General features: G+C 39.2%; 1 protein-coding gene and 1 pseudogene across 9 annotated transcripts in view; one reads left to right on the forward strand and one right to left on the reverse strand.

The window, feature by feature from the left end:
• HACE1 (HECT domain and ankyrin repeat containing E3 ubiquitin protein ligase 1) overlaps nt 1–20,150 on the forward strand; it is a 127,319-nt gene that overhangs the window by 87,722 nt on the left and 19,447 nt on the right. The window lies entirely within an intron of this gene.
• LOC123573189 (U6 spliceosomal RNA) lies at nt 1,793–1,863 on the reverse strand (annotated as a pseudogene).

Below are 20,150 nucleotides of genomic sequence, written 5' to 3' on the forward strand. Positions count from 1 at the left end.
TACATTCTCAGCTTTCATTTTTTTTGGTATAAACATTTCTTGCAATAAATTGAGCCTCTTTTTTCTAATGTTACCAGTATAGTAATTGTGTATCAAATTATTGAGGTTTCAACATATAGTGCTTATTTAATAAGCAACCTGATTCATATAAAACTCTTAAAAATCTTTAGAAACACATCACATTTTACCTTGCTTAAAATTGTTAAGATATTCAATTTACAAAATGTTACTTTAAAATTTTCAAACCCTGTTTCTTAGAAATACTATTGATTTTTGGTTCTTTTTTTTTTTTTTTTTTGCTTATACATTCTGTTATGAACTTTTCTGTTACTTTAGAGTCAGCTTTTTACTTTATAGGTAGAAAGTTTTTTCGTCATGTTTAGAGTTCAACTTTTGTAATTTTGAACTATTGAACCTTAAATGACTTGCTAAACTTGTTAGAGGGCCTGTGTAAACTGATCTCCACGTGGGGGAGGCACTTATTCCCAAGTTTTATTAAAAGACTTTGGTGATTATAAAGTGAAACTAAATAGATGAAAATACCTTTAATTTAAAAAGCAGTATGTTAAATAAATACAAGTAATATAGGCAGATGTATATATATATTAGTTCCACATTTGAAATAGAATCTCTTAGTTAGAATATGGCCTCTTTTGCTCATATTTTCAATTCTAGTGTTTAAAAAAATTGAAGCTATAGGGGTTTAAATGTTAGCTTCACTTTTATAATATTAGTCATAAAGTTCTTCCAGGCTGGGAGGAAAAAAAAGAAGATAGGAGTAAGATGGAATGGGGCAGGATATCAGGGAATGGATGAAGTGGTATGGAAGTTGAATTACAGAGGTGAAACATTAAGTGGTCAAGTAGGAGTAAGGATGGGAAAAAGGAAATGCTCTGGGCTTACAGGAAGGCACAGAGGTGACAGAGCATGCTGTGTTTGGGAAACCACAAGTAGATCAGAGCTGTGGAGCTTAGCTTAGATTGTAAAGTAAGCAAGTAGAAAAAGATGATGTGGGGAAGGGAGAAAGTGGCCAAATTCTGAAAGACTTTGCATCCACAAGTAGTACTTTGAAAATTATTCTGAAGTCTGTGGAGATGATTGCAGATGTTAAAGAGGGAAGTGACATGATCAAATTTCAGTTAAAAAAAAAAAAAAGAAACAACCAAACTCAGCTTTGAGTGTGAAGAATGGGTTGAAATGGGGTGGTCCTGGAGTCAGGACAACTGAGAGGAGGCTGTGGCATTTTGGTTTGGGGAAGCATGCATGAGGAATTATGTAAGGCAAGTGGCAGTGAAGATGGAGAAAATGGGATAGCTTTTAAGCTTTTGAGGATAATAGAATTTATAGAACTTGGTAATCGGGAAGATGAGAAAGAGGAAGGACTCAAGGATAACTGTCACTGTTGTGGATTGGGCCACCTAATGTCTGATAGTGTTGTCATCCTACTCTTCATCAACTTCATTATCATTAGTTCTGTTTTTTAGTGATAATAATTACTACTTATTGAGTACTTTGTGTGTTTCATATATCTGAACCATGTTCTTTGTGTTTCTCATTTCCTGTAACAGCCTCTTGAGATAGCTATTTCTCTCTATTTAGTGTGGAAACAGCCTTAATATTAAAACATTTGACATTTATTAGGTTTTTATAATGTGTTAGGGACTGTTTGATGTGCCTTATGGGTATTATACTTAACTCTGTGAGGTGGAGATAGCCCTTTCTACATGTGAGGAAACAGAAGCGTATAGGAGCTAAGTAGCTTTCTCCATGCGGTCTGTAAATTTCAAGCCTGCTTGTGCGGGGGCCATCCTAGTCTTCTCTGTATGGTTCCAATATTAGCATATGTGCTGCTGAGGCTAGCACTCAAGCCTGCTTGTAACTACAACACTGCTTTTCTTTAGAAATTAAATAACTGCCCAAGGGCACAAAACTTGTAACTGATGTTTTCTTATTTTAAATGGATGTCTGTAAGACAGTGTAACTGCTAGGTTTCTCATTTACTAAGGCAGTGAATATGAGCAAAGTAGCAAATACAAATTTAGTATGTTTTGTCGATTTCATTTTAATATGGTTTTATTGCTAGTCTTATATGATTAAATTTTTAATGCTAGCTTTGCATGATTTATTTAACATACACTTTTAATGCACATACAAGCACAAAATACAGACTTTTATCCATAGATTATTGACTTAAAGTGGATTCTTTATATGCATCTTTAGAAAAGTATACAGGTTGAGCATCCATAATTCAGAGTACCCCAGAGTCTGAAACTTCTTGAGTACTGACATGAAGCCATAAGTGGTAAATCCCATACTTGATCTCATATGACCGGGGACACTCAGAACACAAGCATACAACATACAGTTGTTTCAGCATCCCCAAAGGGAAAAAGACCCTCCCAGCCCCCTTGTGCTGCATATATATTTTTCCTTCAACACACCAAGATTCCCTCATGCAAGCATGCCCACAAGGGTAATAAAATGACACACGTGCAGGATGGATATGCCAAGCGCTGGTTCCCCACAGTGCCCCATGTGGGGCCAAGTCCTGTGTGCATTTGTGCATTACTCACATATTTTATTTTATTTTGCTTATATTCTGTTCTGTGGTGCAGAGATATTGTTGGGAATGTCAAAAAGGCCTGCAGATACCCCTGTGGGTAACAGTGACAGGAAAAAGAGGGAGCATTTGTCTTTATCCATAGCACAGAAAGTCAAGCTGTTGGAGAAACTGGACAGCGACATAAATGTGAAATGTCCTACAGAAGAGTATGGTGTTGGAATGACCACACTATATGACTTGAAGAAACAAAAGAATAAACTGTTGAAGTTTTGTGCCAAACTTGATGAAAAGAAGTTAATGAAAAATAGAATAACACTGCATAAAGCTAAAACTGAAGATCTCAATTATGTATTTAAAGAGTGGATTTGTCAGCGTAACAGTAAACACATGCCAGTTAATGGTATGCCGATCATAAAACAAGCAAAGATCTATCATAATGAAGTGCAAATTGAAGGGAACTGTGACTTTTCAACAGGCTGGTTGCAGAAATTTAAGAAAAGACATGATATTCATTTTTTAAAGATTTGTGGCAATAGAGCTGCTGCTGATCACAAAACGGGTGAAATTCATTGAGGAATTTGCCATGGTCATTGCTGATGAAAATCTGATGCCAGAACAAGTCTATATTGCTGTTAAAACATCACTGTTTTGTTGTTGTTGACTCAGAAGGACACTGACTACAGCTAATGAGACAGCCTCTACGGTGATTAAGGCTACCAAGGACAGAATAAATGTGCAGGGATGTGCTAGTGCAACCTGCAAATGTTTAAGTGTAAATTTGCTGTGATAGGAAAAAGCTTGTGTTCTCAATCTCTTCAAGGAATGAATTTCTTACCAGTCCATTATTATGCTAGCAAAAAGGCATGGATCACCAGGGAAAATACTTTATACCAGTGGCTTGTGTTTACTGCAAGGAAGCTGGACTGCATGGTGACTGCAAGACTTTGTTATTCCCAAACAACTGCTCTGCTCATCATCCAGCTGAAATTCTCATCAAAAATAATGTTTTTGCCATGTACTTTCCCTCAAATGTGACTTCATTAATTCAGCCATGTGACTGAATCAGTCTCATTAGATCAATGAAAAATAAATATAACACTTTATTGCATAGACTGCTAGCATCAGTGAACAGAATTGTAATTATGCAAGGTTTTCAAAGGGAGTTTAATATGAAGGATGTTGTATATGCTGTTGCCAGTGCTTGGAACACAGTGAGTAAAGACACAATTGTGCATGCCTGGCATAATCTCTGGCCTGCAACTATGTTCAGTGATGTTGATGAGCAAAGGTGTGACTTTGAAGGATTCTATATGTCAAGTGAAAGAAACGATGTCTGACTGCCCTACATATCCAAAAAAATATACCTTCAGAGTTTGTTAGTGAGCAGAAAGAAGTGGATATTGAACAAGTTTGTAACACTGGTTGTGAGGCTCCAATTGCTCATTCATTGATGATGAAATAACCAAAATTGTTCTGAATGAAGGTGGTGGTGATAATAGTGATGATGAAGATAATGTTAAAACTGAAGAAGTGCCTATAGTTGACATGGTGAAAATATGGCATTCACAACAACAAGAAATCATGTTAGTTTATAAAATCAAAGAGAGGTTTCTAAGGCAAACACCATTGTTAATGAGGCAGATAACCCTAGAGGAAACATTTAAAAATTCATACAGCAGAATGACTCCTCATTCCTAGAAGACCCACTTGCTGTTCTCTCAATTGCTTCTTCTCACCTTAAAACATAAAATAGTGTACAGACCGGGCACAGTGGCTCACACCTGTAATCCCAGCACTTTGGGAGGCCGAGGTGAGTGGATCACCTGAGGTCGAGTTTGAGACCAGTCTGACCAACATGGTGAATCTCCGTCTCTACTAAAAATACAAAAATTAGCTGGGCATGGTAATGCATGCTTGTAATCCCAGCTACTCGGAAGGCTGAGGCAGGAGAATTTCTTGAACCCAGGAGGCAAAGGTTGCAGTGAACCGAGATCACAGTGCCACTGCACTCCAGCCTGGGCAACACAGTGAGACTCTGTCTCAAAAAAAAAAAAAAGTAAATAAAAAGCGGTGTACAGTACTTTTTTTTTTCCTCCAAGATAAAGTCTTGCTGTGTCACCCAGGCTGGAGTGCGGTGGTGTGATCTCTACTCACTGCAACCTTTGCCTCCTGGGTTCAAGCAGTTCTGCCTCAGCCTCTCAAGTAGCTAGGATTATAGGCGCCCACCAACACACCTGGCTAATTTTTGTGTTTTTAGTAGGAATGAGTTTTCACCATCTAGGCCAGACTGGTCTCGATATCCTGACCTCAAGTGATCCTCCCACCTCAGCCTCCCAAAGTGCTGGGATTACAGGCATGAGCCACTGAGCCTGACCTACAGTACCTTCTAATCAAAACAAAGCATTCCAAGTGGAGACGGAAAGCCTGCTGTTTTTTGTTGCTTCTGTTTAACAGCTGGCACAGATATTCTGGTGATGCCTCTGTGCTGCTTTAGCTACCCTGAACATGTGAGGTTTTTCACTGTATTAATGGTATGCCTTTTTTATTTTTTATTTTTTTTTTTAACCATTAAGTAGTTAGGTGTGAGTAAGTATAAGAAAATGATTGCTTATTGGTAGCAGGTAAATTCGGTCAGGAATGATGGTAATGTCAAACAACTACAGATTGTGTCCACATGGGTGGCTGAGATAGTGATGCCTTTACTTTCTGATGGTTCAGTGAAACAAATTCATGTAATTTAGACTTGGGTGTCGTTCCCAAGATAACTCATTTTGTATATACAGATATTCCAAAATCCAAAACACTTTGAAATCTGAAATGCTTATGGTCCCAAGCATTTTGGATAAGGGATACTCAATCTGTACTATGAGATTTGTTTTTTTACTACTCTGAAAACTTTTAAAACAGATAGTGTAAGTCTACGGTTTTTCATGTTGAGTATACGTGTGTGTTATTAGGTAGATTTGAATGATTTTTTGGTATCCTCCGGTCAACAATGAAAACACATTTTCCTTGCATTTTAGATAGTATATTCTAGAAATTCACTTTAAAAATCACCAAATCTATAAAATGGTAACCTGATCAGTATTTTCTTTTTTATTTGCTGGGAAATTTTTTATTTCTTATTTGACTGATTCTTTTTTTTTTTTTTTGACGGAGTCTTGCTCTGTCGCCCAGGCTGGAATCTGTCGTTGGTGTGATCTCGGCTCACTGCAAGCTCCGCCTCCCAGGTTCATGCCATTCTCCTGCCTCAGGCTCCTGAGTAGCTGGGACTACAGGTGCCTGCCACCACGCCTAGCTAATTTTTTGTATTTTTAGTAGAGATGAGGTTTCACCGTGTTAGCCAGGATGGTCTTGATCTCCTGACCTCGTGATCCGCCCGCCTCGGCCTCCCAAAGTGCTGGGATGACAGGCATGAGCCACCACGCCTGGCCTTTTTAAAAAAATTATACTTTAAGTTCTGGGTTACAGGTGCAGAATGTGCAGGTTTGTTACATAGGTATACACGTGCCATGGTGGTTTGCTGCACCCATCAGACCCTCACCTACTTTAGGTATTTCTCGTAATGTTATCTCTCCCCTAGCCCCCCACCCCCAGCAGGCCTTGGTGTGTGATGTTCCCCTTCCTGTGTCCATTTGTTCGCATTGTTCAACTCCCACTTATGAGTGAGAACATGCGGTATTTGATTTTCTGTCCTTGTGATAGTTTGCTGAGAATGATGGTTTCCAGCTTCATCCGTGTCCCTGCAAAGGACATGAACTCATTTTTTATGGCTGCATACTATTCCATGGTGTATATGTGCCACATTTTCTTGATCCAGTCTATCATTGATGGACATTTGGGTTGGTTCCGAGTATTTGCTATTGTGAACAGTGTCGCAGTAAACATAAGTGTGTATGTGTCTTTATAGTGGCATGATTTATAATCCTTTGGGTGTATGCCCAGTAATGGGATTGCTGGGTCAAATGGTATTTCTAGTTCTGTATCCTTGAGGAATCGCCACACTGTCTTCCACAATGGTTGAACTAATTTATACTCCCACCAAAGTGTAAAAGTGTTCCTGTTTCTCCACAGCGTCTCCAGCATCTGTTGTTTCCTGACTTTTTAATGTTTGCCATTCTAATTGGTGTGAGATGGTATCTCATTGTGGTTTTGATTTGCATTTCTCTGATGACCAGTGATGATGAGCATTTTTTCATGTCTGTTGACTGCGTAAATGTCTTCTTTTGAGAAGTGTCTGTTCATATCCTTTGCCCATTTTTTATTGGGGTTTTTTTCTTGTAAATTTGTTTAAGTTCTTTGTAGAGTCTGAATATTAACCCTTTGTCAGATGGATAAGATTGCAAAAATTTTCTCCCATTCTGTAGGTTGCCTGTTCACTCTGATGGTAGTTTCTTTTGCAGTGCAGAAGTTCTTTAATTAGATCCCATTTGTCAATTTTGGCTTTTGTTGCCATTGCTTTTGGTGTTTTAGACATGAAGTCTTTGCCCATGCCTATGTCCTGAATGGTATTGACTAGGTTTTCTTGTAGGATTTTATGGTCCTAGGTCTTACGTTTAAGTCTTTGATCTATCTTGAGTTGATTTTTGTATAAGGTGTAAGTAACGGGTCCAGTTTCAGTTGTCTGCATATGGCTAGCCAGTTTTCCCCAAACCATTTATTAAAAAGGGAATCTTTTCCATTGCTTGTGTGTGTCAGGTTTGTCAAAGATCAGATGGTATTAGATGTGTGGTGTTACTTCTGAGGCATCTGTTCTGTTCCATTGGTCTATATATGTGTTTTGGTACCAGTACCTTTCTGTTTTGGTTACTGTAGCCTTGTAGTATAATTTAAAGTCTAGTAGCGTGATGCCTCCAGCTTTGTTCTTCTTGCCCAGGATTGTCTTGGCTATGTGGGCTCTTTTTTGGTTCCATGTGAAGTTTAAAGTAGTTTTTTCCAATTCCGTGAAGAAAGTGAATGGTAGCTTGATGGAGATAGCATTGAATCTATAAATTACTTTGGGCAGTAAGGCCATTTTTACAATATTGATTCTTCCTATCCATGAGCATGGAATGTTTTTCCATTTGTTTGTGTCCTCTCTTACTTCCTTAAAGCAGCGGTTTGTAGTTCTCCTTGAAGAAGTTCTTCACATCCCTTGTAAGTTGTATTCCTAGGTATTTTATTCTCTTAATAGCAATTGTGAATGGGAGTTCACTCATGATTTGGCTCTCTGTTTGTCTGTTACTGGTGTATAGGAATGCTTCTGATTTTTACACATTGATTTTGTATCCTGAGACTTTGCTGAAGTTGCTTATCAGCTTAAGGAGATTTTGGGCTGAGACAATGGGGTTTTCTAAATATACAGTCATGTCATCTGCAAACAGAGACAATTTGATTTCCTCTCTTCCTATTTGAATACCCTTTATTGCTTTCTCTTGCCTGATTGCCCTGGCCAGAATTTCCAATACTATGTTGAATTGGAGTGGTGACTGATGGCATCCTTGTCTTGTGTGAGTTTTCAAAGGGAATGCTTCCTGTTTTTCCCTATTCGGTATGATATTGGCTGTGGGTTTGTCATAAATAGCTCTTATTATTTTGAGATACATTCCATCAATTCTTAGTTTATTGAGAGTTTTTAGCATGAAAGGCTGTTGAATTTTGTCGAAGGCCTTTTCCGCATCTATTGAGATAATCATGTGGCTTTTGCCGTTGGTTCTGTTTATGTGGATTACGTTTACTGATTTGCGTGTGTTGAATCAGCCTTGCATCCCAGGGATGAAGCTGACTTGATCGTGGTGGATAAACTTTTTGATGTGCTGCTGGATTTGGTTTGCCAGTATTTTATTGAGTATTTTTGCATTGATTTTCATCAGGGATATTGGTCTGAAATTCTCTTTTGTTGTGTCTCTGCCAGGTTTGGTGTCAGGATGATGCTGGCCTCATAAAATGAGTTAGGGGGGATTCCCTCTTTTTCTATTGATTGGAATAGTTTCAGAAGGAATGGTACCAGCTCCTCTTTGTACCTCTGGTAGAATTCGGCTGTGAATCCGTCTGGTCCTGGACTTTTTTTGGTTGGTAGGCTATTAATTATTGTCTCAATTTCAGAACCTGTTATTGATGTATTCAGAGATTCAACTTCTTCCTGGTTTAGTCTTGGGAGGGTGTATGTGTCTAGGAATTTATCCATTTCTTCTAGATTTTCTAGTTTATTTGCATAGAGATGTTTATAGTATTCTCTGATGGTAGTTTGTATTTGTGTAGGATTGGTGGTGATATCCCCTTTATAATTTTATTGCATGTATTTTATTCTTCTCTTTTTCTTCTTTATTAGTGTTGCTAGTGGTCTGTTTATTTTGTCGATCTTTTCAAAAAACCAGCTCCTGGATTTATTGATTTTTTTGAAGGGTTTTTCGTATTCCTATCTCCTTCAATCCTGCTCTGATTTTAGTTTTTTTTTTTGTATTCTGCTAGCTTTTGAATTTGTTTGCTCTTGCTTCTCTAGTTCTTTTAATTGTGATGTTAGGGTGTTGATTTTAGATCTCGCCTGCTTTCTCTTGTGGGCGTTTAGTGCTATAAATTTCCCTCTACACACTGCTTTAAATGTGTCCCAGAGATTCTGGGACGTTGTGTCTTTGTTCTCATTGGTTTCAACGAACATTTTTATTTCTAACTTACTTTCATTATTTACCCCGTAGTCATTCAGGAGCAGGTTGTTCAGTTTCCATGTATTTGTGCGGTTTTGAGTGAGTTTCTTAATCCTGTGTTCTAATTTGATTGCACGGTGCTCTGAAAGACAGTTTATTGTGATTTCTGTTGTTTTACATTTCCTAAGGAGTGTTTTACTTTCAATTATGTGGTCAGTTTTAGAAAAAGTGCAGTGTGGTGCTGAGAAGAATGTATATTCTGTTGATTTAGGGTAGAGAGTTCTATAGATGTCTATTAGGTCTGCTTGGTACAGAGCTAAGTTCAAGTCCTGGATAACCTTGTTAACCTTCTGTCTCGATCTGTCTAATATTGACAGTTGGGTGTTAAAGTCTCCCATTATTATTGTGTGGGAATCTAAGTCTCTTTGTATGTCTCTAAAGACTTGCTTTATGAATCTGGGTGCTCCTGTATTGGGTACATAAATATTTAGGATATTTAGCTCTTCTTGTTGCATTCATCCCTTTACCATTATGTAATGCCCTTCCTTGTCTGTTTTGATCTTCTTTGGTCTAATGTCTGTTTTATCAGAGATCAGGATTACAACCCCTGCTTTTTTTTTTTTTTTTTTTTTTTTTTTTTGCTTTCTATTTGCTTGGTATATCTTCCCCCATCCCTCTTTTTTGAGCCTTTGTGTCTTTGCAGGTGAGATGGGTCTCCTGAATACAGCACGCTGATGTGTCTTGACTCTTTATCCAGTTTGCCAGTTTGTGTCTTTTAATTGGGGCATTTAGCCCATTTACGTTTAAGTTGTATTGTTATGTGTGAATTTGATCCTATCATTATGAAGCTAGCTGGTTATTTCACCTGTTAATTGATGCAGATTCTTCATAGCGTCGATGGTTTTCACAATTTGCAGCGACTGGTACCAGTTGTTACTTTCCATGTTTAGTGCTTCCTTCAGGAGCTCTTGCAAGTCAGGCCTGGTGGTGACGGAGTCTCTCAGCATTTGCTTGTCTGTAAAGGATTTTATTTCTCTTTCACTTATGAAGCTTAGTTTGGCTGGATATGAAATGCTGGGTTGAAAATTCTTTTCTTTAAGAATACTGAATATTGGACCCCACTCTCTTCTGGTTTGTAGGGTTTCTGCAGAGAGATCCACTGTTAGTCTAATGGGCTTCTCTTTGTGGGTAACCTGACCTTTCTCTCTGGCTGCCCTTAACATTTTTTCCTTCATTTCAACCTTGGTGGATCTGACAATTAATATTTGGGGTTGCTCTTCTCGAGGAGTATCTTTGTGGTGGTCTTTGTATTTCCTGAATTTGAATGTTGGCCTGCCTTGCTAGCTTGGGGTTCTCCTAGATAATATCCTGAAGAGTGTTTTCTTTTTTTTTTAAATTATACTTTAAATTCTAGGGTACATGTGTGCAACATGCAGGTTTGTTTACATATGTATACTTGTGCTGCACCCATTAACTCGTTATTTACATTAGGTATATCTCCTAATGCTATCCCTCTCCTCTCCCTGCACCCCATGACAAGCCCCAGTGTGTGATGTTCCCCTTCCTGTGTCCAAGTGTTCTCATTGTTCAGTTCCCACCTGTGAGTGAGAACATGCGGTGTTTGGTTTTCTGTTCTTGGGATAGTTTGCTGAGAATGATGGTTTTAGTTTGCTGAGAATGATGGTTTCCAGCTGCATCCATGTCCCTACAAAGGACACAAACTTATCCTTTTTTATGGCTGCATAGTATTCCATGGTGTATATGTGCCACATTTTCTTAATCCAGTCTGTCATTGATGGACATTTGGGTTGGTTCCAAGTCTTTGCTATTGTGAATAGTACTGCAATAAACATACGTGTCCATGTGTCTTTACAGCAGCATGATTTATAATCCTTTGGGTATATACCCAGTAATGGGATGGCTGGGTCAAATGGTATTTCTAGTTCTATATCCTTGAGGAATCACCACACTGTCTTCCACAATGGTTGAACTAGTTTACAGTCCCACCAACAATATAAAAGTGTTCCTATTTCTCCATATCCTCTCCAGCACCTGTTGTTTCCTGACTTTTTAATGGTTGTCACTCTAACTGGTGTGAGATGGTATCTCATTATGGTTTTGATTTGCATTTCTCTGATAGCAAGTGATGATGAGCATTTTTTCATGTGTCTGTTGGCTGCATAAATGTCTTCTTATGAGAAGTGTGTGTTCATATCCTTTGCCCAGTTTTTGATGGGGTTGTTTTTTTCTTGTAAATTTGTTTGAGTTCTTTGTAGGTTCTGGATATTAGCCTTTTGTCAGATGAGTAGATTGCAAAAATTTTCTCCCATTCTATACGTTGCCTGTTCACGAAGAGTGTTTTCTAACTTGTTTCCATTCTCCTGGTCACTTTCAGGCGCACCAATCCAACATATACTTGGTCTTTTCACATAGTCCCGTATTTCTTGTAGGCTTTGTTAGTTTCTTTTCTTTTTTTCTCTAATCTTGTCTTTTCACTTTATTTCATTAATTTGATCTTCAATCCCTGATATCTTTTCTTGGACTTGATCGAATCGGCTATTGAAGCTTGTGTATGCTTTACAAAGTTCTCATACTGTGGTTTTCAGCTCCATCAGGTCATTTAAGCTCTTCTCTACACTGGTTATTCTAGTTAGCCATTCATTTAGCCTTTTTTTCAAGGTTTTTAGCTTCCTTGTAATAGGTTAGAACATGCTCCTTTAACTTGGAGAAGTTTGTTATTACCGACCTTCTGAAGCCTACTTCTACCAGTTCATCAAACTCATTCTCTATCCAGTTTTGTTCCGTTGCTGGCTAGGGGTTGTGTTCCTTTGGAGGCAAGGAGGTGTTCTGGTTTTTGGAATTTTCAGCCTTTCTGCTCTGGTTTCTCCCCATCTTTGTGGTTTTATCTTCCTTTGGTCCTTGATGTTGGTGACCTATGGATGGGGTTTTGGTGTGGATGTCCTTTTTGTTGATGTTGATGCTCTTCTTGTTTGTTAGTGTTCATTCTAACAGACAGGCCCCTTAGCTGCAGGTCTGTCGGAGTTTGCTGGAGGTCTACTGCAGACCCTGTTTTCCTGGGTATCACTCGCGGAGACTGCAGAACAGCAAATATCGCTGCCTGTTCCTTCCTCTGGAAGCTTCGCCACAGAGGGGCACCCGCCTGTGTGAGGTGTCCAGTCAGGCTACACAGGAGTCAGGGACCCACTTGAGGAGGCAGTCTGTCCATTCGCAGAGCTCAGATGCCATGCTGTGGGAACCACTGCTCTCTTCAGAGCTGTCAGGCAGGGATGCTTAAGTCTGGAGTAGCTGTCTGCTGCTTTTTGTTCAGATATGTCCTGTCCCCAGAAGTGGAATCTAGAGAGGCAGTAGGCCTTGCTGAGCTGTGATGGGCTCCGCCCAGTTCGAGCTTCCCTGCCTCTTTGTTTATACTGTGAGCATAGAACCTCCTACTCAAGCCTCAGCAATGGCGGACACCCCTTTCCCCACCAAGCTCCAGTGACCCAGGTCGATCTCAGACTGCTGTGCTGGCAGCAAGCAAGGCTCCATGGGCATGGGACTCTCTGAGCCAGGCACAGGAGGGAATCTCCTGGTCTGCTGATTGCGAAGACCGTGGGGAAAACGGATTATTTGGGCAGGAGTGTACCATTCCTCCAGGTACAGTTAGTCACAAGTTCCCTTGGCTAGGAAAGGGAAATCCCCTGACGCCTTGCGCTTCCTGGATGAGGTGACACCCTGCCCTGCTTTGTCTCGCCCTCCGTGGGCTGCACCCACTGTCCAACCAGTCCCAATGAATTGAACCAGTCACCTCAATTGGAAATGCAGACATCACCCATCTTCTGTGTCAGTCTCGCTGGGAGCTGTAGACCAGAGCTGTTCCTACTCGGCCATCTTGGAAGCGACTCTTCGATCACTATTTTCAGTGACTGAATTTGTTCTAATGAAACTGAAGTGATCAGATTTTTATCAGACGATCAATTCTTATAACTAGTTTGTGACTTCAATAATAAGTGTATACTGATAAAGAATAAATTGTTGAAAAATGCTACATCTTTAAAAAGTGCCTCTCCTTTTTCTTGTATCTATGTACAATTATGTCATGTAAAAGAAACATGACATAATTTTGAGTTCCCATTGGAGGAATTTTTGTTTTTGTTTTTTGGAGATGGAGTCTCGCTCTGTCACCCAGGCTGGAGTGCAGTGGCACGATCTCAGCTCACTGCAACCTCCACCTCCTGGGTTCAAGTGATTCTCCTGCCTCAGCCTCCTGAGTAGCTGGAATTATAGGCGCATGCCACCACACCCAGCTAATTTTTGTATTTTAGTAGACACGGGGTTTTACCGTGTTGGCCAGGCTGGTCTCAAACTCCTGACCTCAGGTGATCTGCCTGCCTCGGCCTCCCAAAGTGCTGCGATTACAGGCATGAGTCACCACATCCAGCCTTGATTCTAGTATTTTATGCCTTCAAAAACTCAGGTGGGAGCAAATATGATTTTCCTAGGATATGCCATCTGTTAAGAGATGAAAGATACCCTACCGCCAACTGTTATCAGCTCTTTATCTTTTTAAAAATGTTTTAATTGTAAATGGACAAATTATAGTTGTATTTATGGGGCAAAAGTGATTTTGTGTCTTAGGAGTACAGTGTGGATTAATTAAATCAAGCTAATTAACATATTCATCACCTCAACTGTAGTGGACCCTTGGTATCCCTGGGAGTTTGGTTCCAGAATTCTGTTTATCAAAATCCACGGATGCTCAAGTCCCTTTTAGAATGTGGTGTGGTATTTGCATGTAATCTACATACATCCTTCTAATACCTAATACAATATAAATGCTGTGTAAATAGTTGTTATAATGTATCGTTTATGGAATAATGACAAGGCAGAAGGTCTGTACATGTTCAGTACAAATGTAACCATCCATTTTTTTCCCCTGAATATTCCTGTCTTGAATTTGGTTGAATCCATAGATGCAGAACCCACGGATACAGAGGGCTGACATTAATCATGTTTTTTGATGTTGAGAATATATAAACTTTTAATTATCTTAGAATGAAGTGAGATGATAGGCTTGGTTTATATTTAATGTTTAATCATGCAACTCTTTGTGCCAGTGTTTTATGGACTAATTGTCATCTACATGTGCACACTCTTTCCTTTTAAAAGCATATATGCAGTACTTGGGATAGTTATGCAAAGGCCTAAAGTCGCTTGGGTACGTTCATAAGCAGTGGAAGTGTAGCTCATGTATTTCTTTTTTTTTAATTTTCTTCAACTTCTATTTTAAGTTCAGGGGGTACATGTGCAGGATGTGCAGGTTTGTCACCTAGTTAAACGTGTTCCATGGTGGTGTGCTGCACAGATCAACCCATCACCTAGGTATTAAGCCCAGCATCCATTAGCTATTCTTCTGGATGTTCTGCTGACCCCCATTCTCCCACTCTGACAGGCCCCACTGTGTGTTGTTCCCTCCCATGTGTCCATGTGTTCTCATCATTAAGCTCCCACTTCTGTAAGTGAGAACATGTGGTATTTGGTTTTCTGTTCCTGCATTAAGTTTGCTGGGGATAATGGCTTCCAGTTCTGTGTCCCTGCAGAGGACATGATCTGGTTCCTTTTTATGACTGCGTAGTATTCCATGGTGTATATGTACTACATTTTCTTTATCCAATCAGTCTATCATTGATGGGCTTTTAAGTTGATTCTATGTCTTTGCTATTGTGAATAGTGCTGGAGTGAACATACATGAACATGTATCTCCACAGTAGAATGATTTGTATTCATTTGCGTATATACCCAGTAATGGGATTGTTAGGTCAAATGCTATTTCTGCCTCTAGGTCTTTGAGGAATCCCCATACTGTCTTCCATAGTGATTGAACTAATCAATTTACATTCTCACCAACAGTGTAAAAGGGTTCCCTTTTCTCTGCAACCTTGCCAGCATCTGTTGTTTTTTGACTTTTTAATAGTAGCCATTCTGACTGGCATGAGATGGTATCATTGTGGTTTTGATTTGTATTTCTCTAATGATCAATGATGTTAAACTTTTTTCCATATGTTTGTTGGCCACATGGCCACTTCTTTTGAGAAGTGTCTGTTTATGTCATCTGCTCACTTTTTAATGGGGTTGTTTTTTTTTCTTGTAAATTTCAGTTCCTTGTAGACTCTGATATTAGACCTTTGTCAGATGGATTGCAAAAATGTTCTGCCATTCTGTAGGTTGTCTGTTCACTCTGATAGTTACTTTTGCTGTACAGAAGCTCTTTAGTTGAAATAGATGCCATTTGTCAATTTTTGCTTTTGTTGCAATTGCTTTTAGTGTATTCATCATGAAATCTTTGCCTGTGCCTATGTCCTGAATGGAATTGCCTAGATTTACTTCTAGGGTTTTTATAGTTTGGGGTTTTACATTTAAGTCTTTAATCCATCTTGAGTTAATTTTTATATATGGTGTAAGGAAGGGGTTCGGTTTCAATTTTCTGCACTCAGCCAGCACTCAGCACCATTTGTTAAACAGGGAGTCTTTTCTCATTGCTTTTGTTGAGTTTGTCAAAGATCACATGGTTGTAGGTGTGTGATCTTATTTCTGAGTTCTCTATTCTGTTCCTTGATCTATGTGACTGTATCCTTGTATAGTTTGAAATCTGGTAGCGTGATGCCTCCAACTTTGTTCTTTTTGCTTAGGATTGCCCTAGCTATTTGGGCTCTTTTTTGGTTCCATATGAATTTTAATGTAGTAATTTCTAATTCTGTGAAAAATGCCAATTGTAATTTAATGGGAATAGCATTGAATCTGTAAATTACTTTGGGCAGTATGGCCATTTTCACAATCTTGATTCTTCCTATCTGTGAACATGGAATGTTTCTCCATTTGTTTGTGTCCTCTGTGATTTCTTTTGAGTAGTGGTTTATAGTTCTCCTTGAAGAGGTCCTCATTTTCCTTGTTAAGCTGTATTCCTAGGTATTTTATTCTTTTGGTAGCAGTTGTGAATGGGAGTTCATTCATGATTTGGCTGTCTGCTTGCCTGTTGTTGGTGTATAGGGATGCTAGCAATTTTTGCACATTGATTTTATATCCTGAGACTTTGCTGAAGTTACTTATCGCTTAAGAAGCTTTTTGGCCTAGGTGATGAGGTTTTCTAGCTATAGGATCATGTCATCTGCAAATAAAGATAATTCAACTTCCCCTCTTCCTATTTGAATACCTTTATTTCTTTCTCTTGCTTGATTGCTCTGGTCAGAATTTTTAATACTTTGTTGGATAGGAGTGGTGAGAGAGGGCATCCTTGTCTAGTGCTGGTTTTCAAGGAGACTCCTTTCAGCTTTTACCCATTCAGTATGATGTTGATTATGGGTTTGTCATAGATGTCTCTTACTATTTTGAAGTATGTTCCTTCAATGTCTAGTTTATTGAGAGTTTCTAACATGAAAGGATGTTGAATTTTATTGAAGGCCTTTTCTGTGTGTATTGAGATAATCATGTGATTTTTGTCTTTAGTTCTGTTTATGTGATGAATCACATTTATTGATTTGCATATGTTGAACCAACCTTGCATTCTGGTGATGAAGCAGACTTGATCATGGTGGATAATCTTTTTGATGTGCTGCTGGATTTGATTTGCCAGTACTTTATTGAGGATTTTTTGCATTGATGTTCATCAGGGATATTGGCCTGAAGTTTTCTTTTTTTGTTGTGTCTCTGCCAGGTTTTGGTATCAGGATGATGCTGGCCTCATAAAATGAGTTAGGGAGGAGTCCCTTTTTTTTCCCCCAGTTTTTTGGAATAATTTCAGTAGAAATGGTACCAGCTCTTTTTTGTACATCTGGTGGAATTCAGCTGTGAATCCAGCTGGTCCTGGGCTTTTTTTTAGTTGGTAGGCTATTTATTACTGCCTCAATTTCAGAACTCATTATTTTTGATCTATTCAGAGATTCAGTTTCTTCTTGGTTCAGTCTTGGGAGGGTGTATGTGTCCAGGAGTTTATCCATTTCTTCTAGATTTTCTGGTTTATGTGCATACAGGTATTTACAGTATTCTCTGATGGTTGTTTGTTTATTTATTTATTTATTTTGAGATGGAGTCTTGCTCTGTTGCTCAGTCTGGAATGCAGTGGCGTGACCTCAGCTCACGACAACCTCTGCCTGCCAGGTTCAAACAATTCTCCTGCCTCAGCCTCCCGAGTAGCTGAGACTACAGGCATGCACCACCATGCCTGGCTAATTTTTTTGTGCTTTTAGTAAAGAAGAGGTTTCACCATGCTGGCCTGGCTGTTCTAGAACTCCTGACTTTGTGATCCACCCGCCTTAGCCTCCCAAAGTGCTGGGATTACAGGTGTGAGCCACCGTGCCTGGCCAGTTGTTTATATTTCTTTGGGGTCAGTGGTGATATCTACCTTATAATTTCTAATTGTGTTTATCTCATTCTTTTCACTTTTCTTCATTAGTTTAGCTAGAGGTCTATCTTATTTTATTAATGTTTTCAAAAAATCAGCTCCTGGATTCATTGAATTTTTTGAAGGGTTGTTTTGTGTCTCTGTCTTCGTCAGTTCACCTCTGATCTTAGTTATTGTCTTCTGCCAGCATTGGGGTCTGTTTGCTCTTGGCTCTCTAGTTCTTTAGTTGAGATGTCAGGTAGTTAACTTGAGATCTTTCTAGCTTTTTGATATGGGCATTTAGTGCTATAAATTTCCCTCTTAACACTGCTTTAGCTGCATCCCAGAGATTCTGGCACATTGTCTCTTTGTTCTCATTAGTTTCAGATAACTTCTTGGTTTCTCCCATAATTTTGTTGTTTACCCAAGAGTCACTCAGGAGCAGGTTGTTCAATTTCTATGTAGTTGTGTGGTTTTGAGTGAATTTCTTAATCGTGAGTTCTAATTTGATTGTGCTGTGGTCTGAGAGACTGTTTGTTATGATTTCATTTCTTTTGCATTTGCCAAGGAAAGTTTTACTTCTGATTATGTGATTGATTTCAGAATAAGTGTCATGTGGTGATGAGAAGAATGTATATTCTGTTGAATTTGGGTGGGAAGTTCTGTAGATATCTATCAGGTCCAGTTGATACGGAGCTGAGTTCAGGTCCAGAATATATTTGTTAAATTTCTGTTTTGATGATCTAATATTGTTAGTGGGGTGTTAAAGTCTCTCACTATTATTGTGTGGGAGTCTAAGTCTCTTTGCAGTTCTCTAAGCACTTGTTTTATGAATTTGGGTGCTTCTGTGTTGGGTGTGTATATATTTATGATAGCTCTTCTTGTTGATTGAACCTTTTACCATTATGTAATGCCCTTGTCTTTTTTTTAATCTTTGTTGGTTTAAAGTCTCTTTTGTCAGAATCTAGGGTTGCAACTCCTGCTTTTTTCTGTTTTCCATTTGCTTGGTAAATTTCCCTCCATCCCTTTGTTTAGAGCTTGTGTGTGTCACTTGAGGATAGCATACTGATGGGTCTTGGCTCTTCATCCAGCTTGCCATTCTTGGTCTTTTAATTGGGGCATTTAACCCATTTACATTTAACGTTAGTATTGTTATGTATGAATTTGATCCTGTCTTGATGATGCTAGCTGGTTATTTTGCAGGCTTGGTTTATGTGATTGCTTCATAGTGTCACTGGTCTGTGTACTTCAGTGTGTTTTTGTAGTGGCTGGTAACTATTTTTCCTTTCCATATTTAGTTCTTTTTTCAGGAGCTCTTGTAAGGCAGGACTGGTAGTAACAAATTCCCTCACCTTTCACTTGTCTGAAAAGGAACTTATTTCTCCTTTGTTTATAAAGCTTAGTTTGGTCAGATATGAAATTCTCAGTTGGAAATTCTTTTCTTTAAGAATATTGAATATTGGCCACCAGTCTCTTCTGGCTTGCAGGGTTTTTGCTGAGAGGTTTGCTGTTAGTCCGATGGATTTCCCTTTGTAGGTGACCTGGCCTTTGTCTCTGGCTGCCCTTAACAGCTTTTCTTTCATTTGGACCTTGGGGATCTGGTGGCCTTGGGGAATCTGATGGGAAGACACATCTGAGTATATGTCTTGAGGTTGATCTTTTTGTGGAGTATCTTACTGGGGTTCTCTGCATTTCCTGAATTTGAATATTGGCCTGTCCTGATAATCTGGGGAAGTTCTCCTATATGATATTCTGAAGTATGTTTTCCAACTTGGTTCCATTCTCCTTGTCTCTTTCAGATACCCCAATCAGTTGTAGGTTTGGTCTCTTTACATAATCCCGTATTTCTTGGAGGTTTTATTCATTCCTTTTTGTTCCTTTTTCTCTATTGTTGTCTGCCTGTCTTATTTTGGAAAGATAGTCTTCAAGCTCTGAGATTCTTTCCTTTGCTTGGTCTGTTCTGCTATTGATACTTGTGATTTTGTTGTGAAGTTCTCAAGTTGTGTTTTTCAGCTCCATCAGGTCTGTTATGTTCCTCTCTAAACTGACTGTTGTGGCTACCAGCTCCTGTATTGTTTTATCATGATTCTTAGCTTCTTTGCATTGGGTTAAAACATGCTCCTTTAGCTCAGTGTAGTTTATTATTACCCACCTTCTGAAGCCTATTTCTGTCAATTCAGCCATCTCAGCCTCAGACCAGTTCTGTGCTTTTGCTGGAGAGGCGTTGCGGTCATTTGGAGGAGAAGAGGCACTCTGGCTTTTTGAGTTTTCAGCATTTTTGTGTTGATTCTTTCTAATCTTTTTGGCCTTAATCTACCTTTGTTCTTTGAGGTTGCTGACCTTTAACTGAGGTTTTTGTGGAGTCTTTTTGTTGATGATGTTGTTTTCTGTTCATTTGTTTTTCTTTTAGTAGTCTGGCCACTTTACTGTATGTCGGGCTGCTGTGGTTTGCCGGGGGTCCTCTCCAGACCCCAGTTGCCTTGGTTTCTCCCATACCTGAAGGTATCAGCAGAGAAGGCCATGAAGCAGCAAAGATGGCAGGCAGGTCCTTCCTCTGGAAGCTCTGTCCCAGGGGGTAGGTACTTACCTG

The sequence above is a fragment of the Macaca fascicularis genome, chromosome 4 (genome assembly GCF_037993035.2).
Source record: "Macaca fascicularis isolate 582-1 chromosome 4, T2T-MFA8v1.1".
NCBI classification, from domain to species: domain Eukaryota; kingdom Metazoa; phylum Chordata; class Mammalia; order Primates; family Cercopithecidae; genus Macaca; species Macaca fascicularis.